Source organism: Theobroma cacao, chromosome 9, assembly GCF_000208745.1.
Source record: "Theobroma cacao cultivar B97-61/B2 chromosome 9, Criollo_cocoa_genome_V2, whole genome shotgun sequence".
NCBI classification, from domain to species: Eukaryota; Viridiplantae; Streptophyta; class Magnoliopsida; order Malvales; family Malvaceae; genus Theobroma; species Theobroma cacao.
This window is the reverse complement of record NC_030858.1, coordinates 17460774-17479790: the sequence shown is the minus strand read 5'-3', so window position 1 is coordinate 17479790 and position 19017 is coordinate 17460774.

Sequence of the window (19017 nt, the reverse complement as noted above, 5' to 3'; positions counted from 1 at the left end):
TTTATGGGTGTTTTACTAACCTAGAATCCAAAATTATGGACAAGTCTCCGTCAAAATGCTTGCACAAATACCTAACTTAATTAGTTCACTATATGTCTACAAGAATCAATTAAATTAAGTTCATTAAGCAAGTGTCCTAATTTGGCTATGTATGGCAATTGACGTATGTCTACCTGAATCAAGAATCAGATCACCTAAGTGATGTCATCATACATTATTCAAATCTTAGTTCAACTTAAAATCTCATTGTCAAGTTTGAATTCAATTCACAATTCAATTAATTGTTGATTATGCAATTAAAAGCATTAAAAACATATTTAAATAAGTAAAACTATACCCATTCATGATAAATTAAAAAGAAACAAACATTCAAACTACATGTTGAAATCCTTTATAATCCAAGAAAAGCAAATTAGTTCATGATATCTAAATAAAAAAGTATCCAAAGAAATTCAGCCATGAATTTAAACAAGATAATAAGTATAACACAAAAAAGAGAAATAAACTAATGTTGAAGCCTGGTTAATCTCGAATCTCTCTCAATTGCTCTTGATTTCTTGCTTGATTCTTAACTCCAATTCTCCATAAAAGCCATTGTCATCCTCTTCTTTGAATGCTCTCAAAAAGACCTTTAAATATGTGTAAGATGCCTAACTTTACAATTTCCCATCAAAGTTTTTATTTTGGAAAAAAGGGTGGCTCCGCAACTATAACTCCATGGCGCCGTGGCAATCATTGGTGGCACAGTAGTGCTCAGGCCTCGGGACATAGTACAATGCACCTCATCAACTCAGCATTGTGGCCATGATCTTCTAACGTTGCAGTAGTAGCCTTTTTAGTGTTGCAGCCATGAGTAACTCAAGGCCGTGGCTCCAGTCATCATACTGCCTTGTGCAAAACTGCATCCATCCATCATCATCTAACATGATTTTCACCTTGATATGTTCTGAACTGGGCAAAGTGGTAAACATAAAAGTTGTAGCTCATTTTCTCAGCTTTCCAATGGATTATGAGGCACATTAATTGGACTTTTTCAACTCAAGTTATCTTTAAATTACTATAGTATGCACAAATGAAGCTTTCACCATACTTGTGCTATTTTGACTCAAATGCACCTTTTTCACCAAATATCATGCACAAAACCATGAGAGAAATCAATAATAACTCTTCTTGAAGAGCATTAAAGAAGAATAAAGTAAAATTGAGCTAAAAAAACTTAAATTAACTACTCAACATGTAATCTAACTTAAACTAGTAAAACTCTTAAAATGCTAAAATTTGAACCTAAAATCTCAAAGATTAGCTACTTAAGCCCCCAAAATGTGTTAAAATAACTCTATATAATAGAGTTATCACACCCCAAAACTTAAGATTTTGCTAGTCCTTGAGCAAAACATAGAACAAAATGCAAAGAATATACTTAACTAGAAATCAATTGCACCATTTCATTCATCACCTTTAATATCCTCTAAAGTTAATGCATATTCATAACTCTAAGCAACACACAAATATTATTCATGTTCATGTTTCAATCCAAATGCAAGCTTATCGTTAAGTGAATTTTCGTGTGTGCGTGCAATCTTTTCACCTAGAACATTGTACAATCCAGATAAGTTTATATTCATGCAAAATTCAAAATAGTAATTAAATTCCATAAGTTTTCTTTTCATCCCTCTCTCCACTAATGTAGACTAACACTAAATTAAGGATCAATAGGACTTTAATTAGCTTGTAATGTATGGCTAGGGTCAAGGTGGGATATGGGATATTATAAAGCTCAAATCACCCAAAGCACATAGTCAATCTAGTACTTATTCAGAGCTTTATTTTCCTTCACTTAGTATACCCTTTTTTCATCAAAATTTTTCTTTTGTTCAACATTTCATTCTCTTTATTCTTTTTTTTTCTTTTTTTCTTTTACTCAATTTCACACCCCCAAATTTATTTCTTTTATTGGGCAGTGAGATGAATACAATTATATTTTGAACTTTTCATCATTTTTCATCTTTACTACTCTTTTCACTTTCTAGCTTATAACACTTCCCAAATTGACTTATGCACTTAGGAATGAGGGATGCAAGAATTGTTGGATATATTAATATAAGGGTTTAGGCTAAAAATTAAGTGTTCAAACAAAGAAAATGTGTCATTAGGCTCAAAGAGGGAAACCAAGGATAATTTATGAAAAGGAAGGCTACAAAATGCTCAATCGGTCCAAAAATGGCCTAAATCATCTCCTTAACTAAGTATATCTCAAGATTTCACCTCAAAAGAGAATCAAACAAATTCTAGAACTCAATACATAATTTAAAAATTCACATTCACATAAACTATCTCTAAATTCGTATAATGAATCCAAGCAAAAGGCATAGTGCTCAAAGTGTAGAAATTTCATCCTAACAATAAAGCTTAGCATAAGAATTTACATAACACTTAAACAATGTTCACATTTACAAAGAATTAAGATAGGAATATAGCTAAATTCCCATCATTGGATAGGTAAATCTAGCTCAAGTTTGTTTAAAACATGCATAAAATTAAAAAAAAATTAACGAAAATAAACTAACCTAAAACATCACAAAAACTAATAACAATAAAACCCTCCCCCAAACTTAAATCACACATTGTCCTCAATGTGAAAAGCCAAAAAGAATAAGAAAAAGAAACTCCCCTATCAATGGTGACAGTGCATTGAAGCTCTAATTTTCTTTCTCCTTATCTTCATGCTTTCTAAACCTGCAAACCCAACAAACAAGCTATAGAGAGGTTGGAACTACTTATTTAAATAGAAAAAAATTAACTAAAATAACAACTAAACCTAAAAAGATATAGTTTGGGTTGCCTCTCATGAAACACTTCTTTATAATCACTAGCTTGACTATGACACCACCTTTTTCACTTCTTCATCACCACAAAAATGCTTGAGGCTTTTGTTTCATTACCTTGAATGCTCTGCTAAGCATACTAAAATTCTCAACATAGCCATAAGATAAAAGTTTTACCACTTTAAAGGTTTTCCACCAATATGGTTGAAGTTGCCATGGTAAAAGATGGAGGCATGAACTAGATAGTACTATTTGCTGTCCAACCTCAAAATCACTATCACTAGAAGGTGGAAGATTATGCTCATTACAACACTGCTTTGTTTTGAGATGTAGTGGCAGTGGTTATGACTCAAGAGTTGGTGCTTGCTTACTTGTAGGTGGTGGAGTAGGATTACCTTTACCTTTATTGGCCAAGTCCATTTTCTAGCAATAAGCTATGGAGGAAGGGTATTTAGCTACAGTGAAAATAGTAAATTCAACTACCACTTCACTAACTTTGAAAGTTATTCTGACTTACTTTACATCGATGAGTGCATCTGCATAGACCAAGAATAGATGTCCCAGTATGATCAAAACCTTTTGATCCTCCTCCACTTCAAGTACTACGAAGTCCACAAGAATGTATAATTTCCCCATTTTAAGCAATACATCCTCTATAATCTCACAAGGGTGCCTCATTGTTGTGTTTGCTAATTGCAAGGTGACCGTAGTAGGTTGAATCTTCGTTAGTCTATGTCTTCTAGCAACAAACAAAGGCATTATTGAGACACCAGCACCCAAATCGTATAAAGCTTTCAAAAAATTAAAATTACCAATTGAGCAAGGAATAGAAAAACTCCCTGGGTCCTTAAGCTATGGTGGAAGCTTGTTCTAGATTATCATGTTACACTCCTCAATAAGTGTAATTGCCTTAAAATCCTCCAATTTCCTTTTTTTTGTCAATATGTCCTTTAAAAACTTCACATATGACGTCATTTGAGGAATGTTGATGTGAAGCTTTTTGAATACCTTGAGAAACTTTTGGTAGTGCTTATCAAGCTTTTATTTTTGAAAACGCTGAGGAAAGGGTGGTGGTGGTAAAATTGCCTTGGCTTCATTCTCTTGAATTTCTTGTCGGTTGTCTCAATCACTGTTTCATTCTCAATAGGCTTATCCTAAAGATTAGCTTGTCTAACACTATTTTCAACCTCTTTTCTACTCTTCAAGGTGATTGCCATCACTTGTTCCTTACCTCTTTTCCTTGGACTCACCTCTATATTGATAAACAGTGTTCCTTGAGGTCGATTGTTTAATAAATTGGCAAGTTGACTAACTTGAGTTTCAAGGTTTCAAAGTGATGTTGCTTGACTCTGAATGGGAGCTATTTGACTTTGTATGATGCTATCATTCTATGTCTTGTACTGCCTTAGTAAATCTTCCATGTCTGGCTTCTTTTTAGAGATAGGCGCTCTACCTTATAGTTGGAATCCTGAAGGTACATTTGGCCTTGAAGTTGAAGAAGACCGTTGATTTTTAGGCCAAGAGAAATTTGGATGGTTCCTCCACCCTAGGTTGTATGTATTGGAGTAAGGGTTATTTTATTGTCTATTCCCCACAAATTGCACTGTTTCTATTAAGCTTGGACACTGATGGTTTGCATGGTTATCTCCACAATATTCATAAGCTATAAAGGACTTTGAATGGAGTTAGTACCAAAAGATTCGAGAGTCTTAGTTAGAGTTACTACTTGTGCATATAATGCCGAAAAGGCATCTAAATCATGAATTCCATATACTATCCTATGCATTGCTCGTTTTGTTAGCTATTAGTAGTTGTTTACAGCCATCTCCTCCAACAAATCATGTGCCTCATCAATTAATGGTGCCATTAAAGCTCCTCCCACAACGACATTAATGGTGGTTCGAACATGCCCATTCGAACTATTATAGAAAGTCTGCACCTGAAGCCACTTTAGACGACCATGATAAGGATAAGGCCGAAGTAATTCTTTGTATCTTTCTCGAGCCTCATATCATGATTCAGAATCTTGCTACTGATTCATGTAATATCATTCCTCATTTTTGCTATTTTAGCTAGAGGAAAAAACTTGCAAAGGAACTTTTGAGCAAGGTCATCCCATGTTGTTATTGAGCCTTTGGGGAACGCATTCAACCATGTTTTAACTTTATCCCTTAATGACAAAGGAAAAAGCCTTAAACAAATTGCATCATTTATGACACCATTTGTTTGAACATGTCACAAATTTCCAAGAAGTTTAATATATGGCTATTTAGATCATCATTTAGAAGGCCCCCAAACTAAACTGAAGTTTGAATCATGGTGATGATAGCCGACTTGATCTCAAAATTGTTTGCTTGAATAGTTGGCCTTCGTATGCTCGATGGAATTCCTTGCACCAATGGGACAACGTAATCTCTTAAGCAATGATTTTCAGTTGCTACGCGCTCTTGGATTCACTTTCAATCTCTAAATCACAAGGGATAATCTCCAAGTGATTTGCTTCTCTCATAAAACGACTAAACACACCTTTAGAACAAAGAAATAAAACTTAAATTAAGATTAATTTGTGAAATTTTATATTAGCAAATATTGAAGAAAACAAAATCTCCAGCAACAGTGCCAAAAACTTGTTTATTTTTTGAGCAAGTGCACACTAATGTAAAGAAGTAATATAGAAAAAGTAGAGTATTGTTCCCACAGGGATTTGTTTCTATATTTTCACTACTTATTAAAATTTTATAACAAATTAATCTTATTTCAGCAATCCAAAAATTGAAAAACTAATCAAAAACGAAATTAAATAAGCACCAAATTAACCAACAAAAACTAAATATGTTGAAAAAAGCAGTATATTAAAGATTTAGGATTATGGGTTCATTCAACACTTCATCTGACACTAGCTTCTCATGTTATTTATCTTTCCTAGGTGTTTTACTAACCTAGAATCCAAAGCTATGGACAAGTCTCCATTAGGATGCTTGCACAAATACCAAACTTACTTAGTTCACTATATATCTATAGGAATCAATTAAATTAAGTTCATTAAGTAAGTGCCCTAATTTGGCTATATATGGCAATTGGTGTATGTCTACCCGAATCGCAAAGCAAATCACCTAAGTGACGTGAACATACAATATTCAAATCTTTGTCCAACCTGAAATCTCTCCGTCAAGTTTCAATTAGATTCACAAATTAATTAATTTTTGATCAGGCAATTAAAGGCATTAAAAACAAATTTGAATAAGTAAAACTATACCCATACATGATAAATAAAAAAGAAACAAATATTCAGACTACATGTTGAAATCCACCACAATTCTAAAAAGGCAAATTAGTTCATGATATCTAAATAAAAAATTATCCAACGAAATTCAACCACGAATTCAAAACAAGAAGATAAGTATAACACAAAAGAGAGAAATAAACTAATGTTGTAGCTTGGTTAATCTTGAATCTCTCTCAATTGCTCTTCTTTTCTTGCTTGATTCTTAGATCTAATTATTTAGAAAAGCTACTACCATTCTCTCATTTGAATGTTATCAAAAAGTCCCTTAAATATGTGCAAGATGCCTTACTTTCTAATTTCCTATCAAAGTTTTTATTTTTGGAAATCAGGGTGGCACCACGATGCCGTGGCAATCATTAGTGGCACTACGGTGCTCTGGCCTTGAGCCATAGTATGATGCACCTCATCAGCTCAACATTGCGGACACAATTTTCTAGTGCTGTGGTGGTAGCTTTTTTAGCACCACGACCATGAGTCACTCAAGGTCACAGCTCCAATCATCATACTACCTTGTGCAGAACTACATTCGTCCATCATCTTCTAACATGATTTTCACCTCAATATGGTCAGAATTTGGAAAAATGGTAAACATGAAAGTTGTAGCTCGTTCTCTCAACTTTCCAATAGATTAATAATCACATCAATTGGACTTTTGAAGCTCAAGTATCTTCGAAGAACTGTAACATGTATGAATAAAGCCTTCACCATACTTGTGCTATTTGGACTCAAATGCACCTTTCTCATCAAATATCTTGCACAAAACCATGAGAGAAATCAACAATAACTCTTCTTGAAGAACATTAAAGAAGATAAAAGTAAAATTGAGCTAAAACAACTTAAATTAATGACTCAACATGTAATTTAACTTAAAGTAGAAAAACTCCTAAAATGCTAAAATTCGGAACTAAAATCTCAAAGATTAGCTACTTAATCTCCCAAAATGTGTCATAATAACTTATATAATAGAGTTATTACTAAGTCAAGAAATCTCTAAGTAGGCAAGTGGACTACAGTAATTTAAATTTTTCACATCAAAGTCCACCAAAAGCATCCAATTTTCATCATCTAATTCATCTAAGTTGGGTTCATGATACCTAATTCACTTTTTATTTTGCAAAATTGTTCTTTATCAAAAGGTTTAATGAAAACATTAGCTAATTGGTCTTTGGTACCAACATATTTAAGAATATTGTCATTTTTTGAACATGGTCTCTAATGAAATGATGCCTTATTTCTATGTGTTTAGTTCAAGAGTGATAGATGGGTTTCTTTGTGAGATTTATGGAACTAGTATTATCACATTTAATAGAAAGTCTTTTCATACCTGGTCCATAATCTTTTAATTATTGCTTCATCCATACGACTTAAGCACAACAACTCCCGATAGCCATATACTTAGCTTTGGTAGTGGATTGACCTACATTATTTTGTTTCTTTGAAAATTAAGAAATTAGTATAATACCTAAAAATTGACATGTGCCAAATGTGCTCTTTCTATTTGTCTTTCATCCACCAAATTCAGCATTAAAATATGAATGGAGATAAAAAAAATAGAACTCTTTTGATACCATATTCCTAAACTAGCTTTGTCTTTTAAGTAAGTAAAGATTGTTTCAACAACACTTAAATGAGGCTTTCTAGGAGATGATTAAAACCTAGCACATAAACCTACACTAAAGCTTATGTTCAGTTTACTAGTGGTGAGATAAAGCAAGAAACCAATCATAAATTATAGGGCTTTTGATCAATGGGTGTACCATTTTCATCCTTGTCAAGTATTGTTGAAGTGCTCATTGATGTATGGCATGTTCTTGTGCCTTCTATACCAAACTTCTTGAGCATGTCTTTTGTATACTTGGGTTGACTTATTAATGTGCCATCTTCCTTTTATTTGATTTGCAGTCCAAGAAAATAATTTAGCCCACCCATCATGCTCATTTCATATTCTCCTTACATAGTTTTAGCAAACTCTTGACAAAAAAGCTTATTAGTAGCACTAAAAATAATATCATAAACTATCATAATTAAAATGCCTTTGCCTTTGCTTTTGATTAAGAATTTTGATAAAGTCTCATACCAAGCTCTAGGAGCTTGTCTTAAACCATGAGACTTTTCTTATTCTGAAAACATTATTTGGAAAAGTAAAACACTCAAAATTGAGAGGTTGTTCAATATATACTTTTTCATTTATGAGTCCATTTAGAAAGGCACTCTTCACATCCATTTGATATAGTTTAATATTCATGTAACATGCAAAGGCTAATAGCATTCTAATAGCCTCTAGTCTAGCTACCGCAGCATAAGTTTTATCATAATCTATTCTTTCTTCTTGACTATATCCTTTGACAACTAATTTAGCTTTATTTCTAGTTATGGCTCCATTTTCATCCATTTTGTTTCTAAAGACCTATTTAGTACCTACAATTGGATAATCATTTGGCCCAAGAACTAACTCTCATACTTGACACTTTTCAAACTAGTTTAGTTCTTCTTACATAGCCAGTATCCAATAATCATCATCTAAGGCTTCATCAATATTCTTTGGTTCAATTTGAGAGATAAAGGTAAAATGTTCACAAACATTTTGAACTTTAGCTTTAGTTCTTACACGTTGATTAAGATCACCAATGATTTTACTTTCATCAACTTTTTTTCTTAGCATTGGATAGCTAGACGTACATTCTTCAATTTGTTTAATTTGTTGCTCTTCTTTTTTTGTTGCTTCTTCATTCACTTTAAATCCTTCAATATTGAGATCAAGCTCTCCAATTTGTTCTTGAAAGGTACCTACATCATCATCATAAATTTCCTCCCTAAGAAAGGATAAACATCATCAAAGAAAACATGAATAGATTCTTTAATAATTAATGTCCTCTTATAGAACACTCTATAAGCTTTAGAAGTAAAAGAGTATCTTAGAAATATTCCTTCATCACTTTTAGCATTAAATTTTCCAAGGTTGTCTTTTCCATTGTTCAATATATGGCACTTACAACCAAATGGATAAAAGTAAGAAAGGTTAGATTTCTTTCCTTTGTAAAGTTCTTAGGGAGTTTCTTCAATGTTGGTCTAACCATTACTCTATTTACAATATAATATGAAGCATTAATGGCCTCGGCCCAAAAGTACCTAGTAAATTGTTCTCACATAGAATGGTTCTAGCCATCTCTTATAGAATCTTATATTTTCTTTCCAGTACTCCATTTTGCTATGGAGTTCTAAGAGATGAAAAATTATGGCTATACCCATTTTCATCACAAAGTTGCTCAAAACTTAGGTTCTCAAATTATTTTTCATGGTCACTCTTAACATTTGTTATTTTGTACCCTTTTTTATTTTCAACTCTTTTCCAAAAAGAAGTGAAGATTTTTAAAGCTTCATCTTTGTGTGTAAGAAAATAAATCCAAGAAAACTTAGTATAGTCATCCATAATTACTAAACCATAATTCTTTCCACCTAAGCTAGTGGTCTTAATTGATCCAAAAAGATCTATGTGAGGTAATTTTAAGGCTTTAATAGTAGTTAAATCCTTTTTTGAATTTAAATGAACTACTCATATGTTTGCCTTTAACACATGCATCACAAAGTTTGTCAGTTTCAAAGTTTCGTTTAGGGAGTCCTATTATAAGATCTAGAGATAATAATTTTGAAATTGTATTTATTCTAGCATGTCCTAGTTTCCTATGCCATAACAAACTATCCTCATTTCTTTTAGCCATGAGACACACATTGTTGGAAGATAAATCATTCAAAAAACAACATATCTTTTACCTTGTCTATGACCAGCAAAGAGAGTTTCATTAGTTTTAATATCAACAACATGACAAGTTAATGATTCAAATATGACTCTACGACCCTTGTCACAAAATTGACTAACACCCAACAAGTTATGCTTAAGACCATTTATGAATAAAACATTTTCAATTTGAGAGAAGGAGTTTTTACCAATGTTACCAATACCTTCTGTCATGACCCGATACTCCCTTCGAGCCCGTGACAATCGTCGCGATGTCTAGATAGACATTCATTATCCGGAATGTCAATCGAAACCTCGCAAGGCTCTTGCATCAATTTTATGTCTCCCTTGTGAGCAATAGTTACTAAATATCATGTTTTAAGGGAATATAAACTATTTTTAAATAAAAAACAAACAAAAAGTAATTTCTGCCACATAGAGGTATTTTGGTAATTTTTATCCGAAAATTTTGAAACCTGGTGAAAATACAATATACGATTGAAAAATATACATTTCTTATCTAAAAATAATTTTATTAATCTAAATCATCCATTTAAAATGAAATTATGGCTAATCAAACTAAATAATAATATTAAATAAAATATTCCATTTTCTTATAAAACAATATTTATAGAATCCTGCATAAACAATTTTTATAGCGCAAGAGCAAAATAAATTCATATATATAATAGCACACTAAACCAGGTATTCAAAAATATTCTACAATGACATGTGGGCCTCAATATAACCGAAAATATACAAGACTGTAGACCTTCAATTTCTAAGGATGCAATCCAAAAGCAACCCTTAACAAAATCGGCTGTCTACAAATTATCCTGAGCCTGAAATGGGTAAAAAAAAGGGTGAGTTTTTATAAACCCAGTGAGTAAGCAAAGTTCATCTATAACATCTAAAGCCGAGTAAATGGAGACAGTTAAATCATCCCATCATAATACAATTCATAACATTCCAAAACTCTTTTCAATTCATATAAAACAATTACATTTCATCAAAATAATCAACAAGGCTTATGATTCTCTTAAAAACTTAGCTTATGCCAAAACTCGTACTCGGGGACACCTTGGCCCGAGCATCTAACTTAGTCCACCAAGGATGTTAAAACGACATATACCCATAAAACATGTTTTTACTTTTAAAATATAGCCATTCCTTGGCGTTGGCTGAGTTTCATTCTCACGTGGTGGTTCGGCGTGAAGTGAACTCTAAACTTACCTTAGGAGATACCCTCCGCGCCTCTTGTACTAAGGTAAAATATAACAGGGTTTACCATGCCCCTCTAATAGGCTAGTCCACGGAAACCCGCTCACTGCAGTAAGCTAATCAAATAACCCACCAAATCAATAAAAATTTCAATAGCATGACATGGCTAATATAATATTACCCAGCTTGTCAAGGTAAAACAAAACTGTTTATATAATCCACAAACCACAAATCCAGCCATTCATGCCATCACATTATCATAAGCCATCAATTCAAACCATATATATATATATAGATAACACAAGTATTTAGTCTCCACTTACTCAATTTCTAAAATCATCATTGAATTGCTAAACAATTTATAAATCTCATTCATTTAACCATCACTTAACTTATAAAACATAAAAATCTACGGTTTAAGTTCATTATTCTTTAAAATCATAAAGATGAGTATAAACTACTTTAGATAGTTAAGATAAACATTTGATTACTCACAATAATGTGAGTTTGGAGTACTCCTATTCTTGGTCCTCGGGTACTATATCTTTACCCTTATCAGAGGACTCACCTTCTATACATAATACACGACACGTAATTCAATATATTTATGTCAAACTGTTATAAAACTATTTCAGGCTCTATATGAATGCATGAAATTGAATGAGAATTGTTCGAATAATCACTTAAAGATAGTGTTCTACGTGGGTTCAATTATGATCATACTGAATTTGTATTTGACCTAACTCGAATTATACATTGTTGAATTAACCAAAACATCCGATTCAACTTCAAATATATTCATTACACTTCCAATATTCCAAATACACCAAAATACCTCAATGAGCTTGATTGTGACTTAATTTATCGTAACCGAAATTCATTTCGATTCTGAACTAACGTGCTAATCAGTGTTAAGACAGTCCAATAAATCCATCTACATCATTAGGAATCAAATCCATCATCAACATGTCATCTATAAAATTTGGCCAAAGAGGGTTGTTGAAGGGCATTTGATTTTCTTGCTTATTTTTCATGCCAAACATCATCAAACAACTAAAAACACTAAGATATCATGAAATCTATCAAAATCCACCATCAAAACCTCTCTCCCTATGTTCGGCCAGCAAGTATTCCCTCATTGAAACTTGTGTTTGATCCATAGAAAATGAAAAAGAAAGCATGGGAAAGGTAGACCTTAAGCTAAAATTGAAAAATCTTACCTTTGATTGTTTTGTTCTTTGAAATTCAACAAATTTCTCTTGAATTTTTCTCTCTAGGGTTTGTTTCTATTCTTTTCTCTTTGTTCTTTGCTTTGGCCGACCATGAAGAGTAAATTGGGAGAGTTTATGTTCCTTTATAAAGGAAATTATAAAAATATTTAAGCTTGACATGTGTCACCATGTGATTGGTCCATGGTTAAAACTTAACAATTAAGCATTTTCTCACCACCACATGTAATCTCTTAATTATCCAAAGTATAAAATAATAATAGGTAAAATTCATGGGCTTGACAAGTGTTATGGTGGTGTAAAATTCCAAAAATTCCAACTATGTCCTTGTGGACACGTAAAATGATTGTTTTGCCCTTATGTTCGAAAAAATGTCGAAATTAAAATTTTTCATTTCTCAAATTCAAATCATGCTCCAATTAGTCAAACTTGGTCAAAAATTTCATCCAACATTCCCATTTTGCCCGTATGTTATGAAAATTCTTAATTTGATTCCAAATTAATCTTCGAACTCCGAATCACCATATTAAGACATTCTAAGGTTCAATAACTCTCAAATACATCCTAAAATCTCTATTCAAACTAGTTCAAGGTTTTAATCGACTTAATTGTACCACTAGGTATGATACCTACTTTTAACGATTCTTCGAGGCATCCAAGTATGCAGACATGCTATCAAGTACATTAATGACATGGCAAGTATATTATAGAGCTGGGCTTGACACCTTCAATGTGACCTTTTAAGTTGTCACCAAAGGTTACATTTCCTCCTTTCTTTGGTCTTAGCTCCTTCCAAGACTCCTTAGTTCTAGTCATGTGTCTAGAGCATCCACTATCAAGATACCATTTTCCCTTTTCTTGTGCTTTTGACTTTAAGCAAGTGAGCTCCTCCTACAAAGACAAAGATTCAACATTTGACTTTGGTACCCATATTTTCTTGGGTTCATATAAGTTAGTGTCTTTGGTCTATTTGGAATCCACTATATTCTTACTATATTGCCTGTTAGTGTAAGCCTTGCAAGCCAATCAATTTTGTGCCTGTAAAATACTACATTAATTAGTCATATTTTATGTTAAATACATTACAGATATTTTACATAATATATGAGGTATTTCTTTATCCATGAGTTTATTTATAAAGAGTTATGGGAGACTTATGTAGATAAAGTCCTTGGAACATAATAGCCTTGCAAAGAAATTATAAAGGTTATAATTGTGAGATTCTTATGCATTAAAGCCTTGTTCCTAAATATGTTCCTGATCATTGTATTGTCAAGAATAAAGACATTGACAATGCTCAAAGGCTAGTACATGCTAAGCCTCTTTACTTTAGAAGTAAAAAACTGATCTCATAGGTTGAAGTATGCAAGATACTTGGGGATAGTATGTGGGTGCTTGTTAAGGAACAAGTTCACTAAACATGACCCGTTATGAGAGTTTCATTTGGTATTTCACTTAAAGGTCTATGAAAATACTCTCATGTGTAAATAGTGTAAGTAATCCTTAGACTTGTGATACCAGGTCATTTGTATATGAATTGTCATGCTCTGATTTCACCTTTATGGGTCCAAAGGTGACTATATGCCTAAACAGGGTGCTTTTAGGTATGGCATGAAACATGCGAAGACGAATGAGTAGTTTAGAGAGGATTCATCACCCATGTGATTTGAAGGGGACATATCTCATCTGTTTCCACTTATATTGACTAAAAGTCCTTGGCCAAGGCAATCTTGATAGGTCAATATGAAAGCTGCAAGACTAATATGGATAAGTTACAAAGTAGACACTGAGCCAGGCTTTTTATCTATCTGGATATATGATGAAAGGATTGACTTACACTAAGATACAGTACATTTAAAGGTTAGTCAAACAATATTGACTCTCCTGACATTTGGGTGGTCATGATGTATTACTAGATGCCGCTCATGATTCATAAATATAAATATAAATTCTTAATTGAATTAAATTATATTTATTGACAACATGCTGGGAACCTAATAGGTCACACACAGAAGGTGAATTGTTGAAATTAATTTGAGTTCAATTGGATGTGATCTAATTGATTTTATAGGGGTTTAATCTAATTAAATATTGGGCTAAATCAAATATGATTTGATGGAGTATTAAACCAAGGCCCAATTAGCCCAAGACATTATCTAATGCTTGTTGGATATGAAGTAGGTCAATTCACTCTATAAAAGAATCCTTAAGCCTCCTCTTGAATGTACAGAAAAGTTATGTTTTTTATTATTTCATGTGTTGAGATAAGATTACAACCAAAAAGTGAAAAACACAAGGGAGGTCTAAGTTGAGAGTTTGCTAGCATAAACTTTAGCTTAGGGATTCACACACTCTTAGTGAAGAGATTTTGACAAATCACTATGTGGATCACCATTAGAGGCAAGACAATTGTGCTACTATGGTATGATAAGTCCTAGTTAGTGTACAAAAGTCAAAAACAAAAAGCCAAGGAGGACTCCACCAAATAAAGCAAAAATTAAACTTTCAAGTATGTCGAAATCTTTCTCTTATGATTTTTCTAGATTAGTTTCAATTAAAGTGATTTATGACTGAGGGGATTAAAATTTTAATAATATTCTGCTACGTATGATCTACCTTAACATGATTAGAATCCCCAACATTGCCATGTAAAGGTTTAGTTCCTTTTGGAACCTAGACACTTTTGATAACCTTTCCTCTATATGTAATGATTCTCAAGTGACAAAAACAAGTGGAATGTCCTACCTTATGCCAACAACTACATCTAGTGAATGAACTATACTTTTCATTTTCTTTGGCAAAAAAATTTTTTAAGTGAGTTTCTTTTTTAGTGCCATAATAACCTAGTCTTTATTTATCAAAGAGTGCTCTTTATGTTTCCAACATGACATTGTTGACTCATGTGAAATTTTGAAAATGAATCACTCAAGTTCTCATTTTTCTTGTTTAATTCATTTCTTTTAATTGCCAAGTTCTTGACTATGCTTTTTAGCTCAAGCTTTGTCCTAACTAAGAATTCATTTTCTACCTTAAGCTTGGATATGATGTTCTTGTATTTTAATGTGTTTTCTTCAAATTCAAATATTAAGTAATCATATGCATCTTGCAGTTCATCAAATGAATATGAATCTTGATCTAAGGTGCATGAAATAGAATCATTAGATGTGGAATATACCTTGGTGTCTTCTAGTGCCATAAAGTAAAGGTTGGCAACTTCATCTTCCTTATCTTAAGAGTCATCACTATCACTCCAAATGGCAACCATGCCTTTCTTCTTAAAACTCTTTGGGGCACTCTTCTTGTTTGGCCATTCATAATTAGTATGTCTCGATTTTCTGCACTTATAGCATATTAAGTGATTCTTACAATGTTCTCCCTTTGCCATATCTCTTTTAAGGGGTCTCCTACCTTTATAGTTCCTTCTCATGAATTTGCTAAACCTCTTGCTAGCATGGCTATGTTCTTATCTTTTTCATTCTCATCTCTTATGTTTTTCTCATCTTCATCAATTATAGATTTTAAAGCTATCCCTTTCTTCTTAATGTCCCTTTTTTTTTCATCATTTAAATCACTTTCATGTTTTAGAGTCATCTCATAGGTAATTAAGGATCCCATAAGCTCTTCGGGCTTAAAGTCATTTAAGTTTCTTGCTTTTTTTATGACTTACTTTTGGTCTCCATGACTTGGGTAGACTATAGAGTATTTTTTTATCTAATTAGGCATTTGGGAAGTATTTTCCTAAGGCCTTTAATCCTCTAACTATATTTGTGAATCTCTCATACATTTGGTTTATAGTTTCACTTTCTTTCATCCTAAATAGCTTATAGTCATGTGTGAGAATTCTTATTTTGGATTCCTTAACTTGGTTTGTTCCCTCATAGGTTGTTTCTAAATTATCCACAATTTGTTTTGAGATTATTGGTCTTAATGGAGTGTTAGAGGGGCGTCAATAACGCTTAAAAATTATTTTGAAGATAGCTCTTGTGCTTGAAAAACTTTTGTAAGAAAAGAAATAGAAGTTTTAAAACTTGTTAAGGTTAAAAGGGCATCGAGAAAAGAAAAGGTAAAAAGAAATGGACAAAACACAACTATTTATATTGGTTCAGTCCTTTTAACCTACATCCACAACCTTGATTTCCCAATCAAGGGTTTTTAACCCAACTTCAGTAAACCAGCAGAATTAACAACTTCCACCAAGCTTTTACAAGGAGAGTTTCTAACCCAAGCTCAAATCCCTTATAATTAATCTTAGAGTGCTTCTCACACTATAATCAACCAAGAATTAAGAAGAAAAAAAATACCAGTGATCTCCCTTGTTGATCAAAGATGTATACAATCAAGCTCAAAACACTTTAACAAGAATAAGAATGAAAAACAACTGTTTAAGAGAAAGTTCTTTGGCTTTTTGCTCAAAATGTTATCTTGGTAGCTTCTATCTTGATCTTCAATCATTGAAATACCTTTTTGTATTTAGAGACTAAATTCTAGCTATTAGAGATAGTTTCTAACCGTTATGAACATGTCTAATGCCTTTCTAGCTATTATTTTATCCTTTAGCATTTAAATTCAAACGAACAAATAGAGTTCCATTAACTAGTTAAAGGCAAGTTTTAATTGATTAAGCCTTCTTTAACTTGCACTGTTTGCTAGCTCTTTTCACTATGTTAATTTGCTAAAGATGGGTTTAACTGATTAAGAACATTCTATTTTCAGACTTCTCCAACCAACAATCTTCCTTTAATTGGTTGGTCCCCCCTTTAACTGATTGAGACTTCTCTTCCTTTAACATTAACCAATTAAAATAAATGTTAACTGATTAAAATATCTTCAAATTTGAAATCTCCCACTTGTTGCCCTTTAACAGTCAACTTCACTTTGAATTTAAATTTTGGCACTTCTAGGTACTTCAAGTCTTGAGCTTTAACCGATTAGCCCCTTTGATTAACTAATTAAAAAGCTTTTATGTTTGGCTTTCAGTTAAGCCTAGTGTTAACTAATTAAGGCTTCTTTGTCTTGCTTTTATATAGCATCCAAGGTTGCCTTAACTGGTTAAGGCTTCATGTTAATTGGTTAGTAATGTTCTGTTTTCACTAATCCCTTTCTTTTTTCCCTTTTTAATTGATTAACCCATTTTTTAAGTTATCAAGTTTCTTGACTTGCCTTTAATCACCAAATTTATTATGGGAATTAAACTTTATCTTCCACACTTAAGTAGTGAAGTTAGACATCAATGGATAAGGAATGTTTTGTTATCATCAAAAACATATGGAGTCAATGATAGCTCTATGATTTAGAGTTATTTTATCGCATTTTGATTATTAAAAATAGTTAAGTCTTTGCATTTTTAAGTAATTTTAGGTAGTTTGTATGGTTTTTGTTATTAAGTTTAGTGCATGTTGAACTACTTTAATTTGAGTAATTTTAGCTTATTTTATGTTAAAAGTCCTAATTTGAGCCATCACTGATTTAGTCTTTGTTTTGAAGATTCTCAAGTGCATAAAGATTCATGAAAGTGAATTGTGCAAGGATGGCTAAGTGCATACTTTTACTAAACATGCTTTGATATTTTTGGCATAACTTGCACTAAAGATGTCCAATTCATAAGCATTTTGGACCACTAGAAAGATAAGATGCAGGGATATAACTTTCAAGTTAATCAATTTTCCCAGTTTTGATTGGATCATGGTCAAGATCTTTGTTGAAATTAAAGCACTATAGCAGTCTACATAGACTGAACATGATGCTGTATTTTGAGCTTATCTTTGACTCAAGGAGTCCAAATGATGTAATTCTTGATCCATTAGAAAGATAAAAGGTAGGGCTACAAACTTTAGGTCTATCATCCTACCCAGTTCTTATGGGATCATAGAGAAAAATCATCAAGAATCTAGTGCTATGGTGTAGGAAAAGCAACACTGCACAATTTTCCAAAAATAAAACTCTTGACGAGGATTTTGAAAATTAGGTTATTAAGAGCCTATTTAAGGGAGTTTTTTTCCAAAGGTTTAAGAAAGCATAGGAAAAAATTATTTTGAAAAAAAAGAGCCAAAAAACAAAGAAAGAAAGCAAGAGAATTTGAGAGAGAATTAAGATCAAAAGCTTTAATCATTAGTTTCTTTCTCCATCTTTATGTTTCTGTTATTTTCTTTGACTTGTATTAATGGCTAATTTTCTTTGGATGATGTTTTATTTAGATGTTATCAATTAATTTGCTTTCTAGGATTGTGGTATATTTCAACATGTAGTATGAATATTTGTTTCACTTTTATTTACCATGAATGAGTATAGTTTTGCTTATTCAAATTTTCTCTTAATGCTTTTGATTGTCTAGCCAATAATTAATTGATTTGTGAATCTAATTGAGAATGGACAAAAAGATTTTAGATTGGACTAAGATTTGAATGGTGTATGTTCACGTTACTTAGGTGATCTGATTTGTAATTCAAATAGACATACGTCAATTGTTATACATAGCCAATGGAGACTTGTACATAGCTTTGGATTCTAAGTTAGTAAAACCACATATGAATGTAAATAATAAAAAAAGCTGGTATATGTCAGATGAATTGTTGAATGAACCTATAATACTAAGTTTTAGTTTATTTCCTTTCTTAAGTGAATTTTTAGTATCTGTTAATTAATTTCGTGCTTGATCTAATATAGTTTTAATAATTTTCTACAAAATCAAGTTATTTGAATAAGATTGATCTATCATAATTT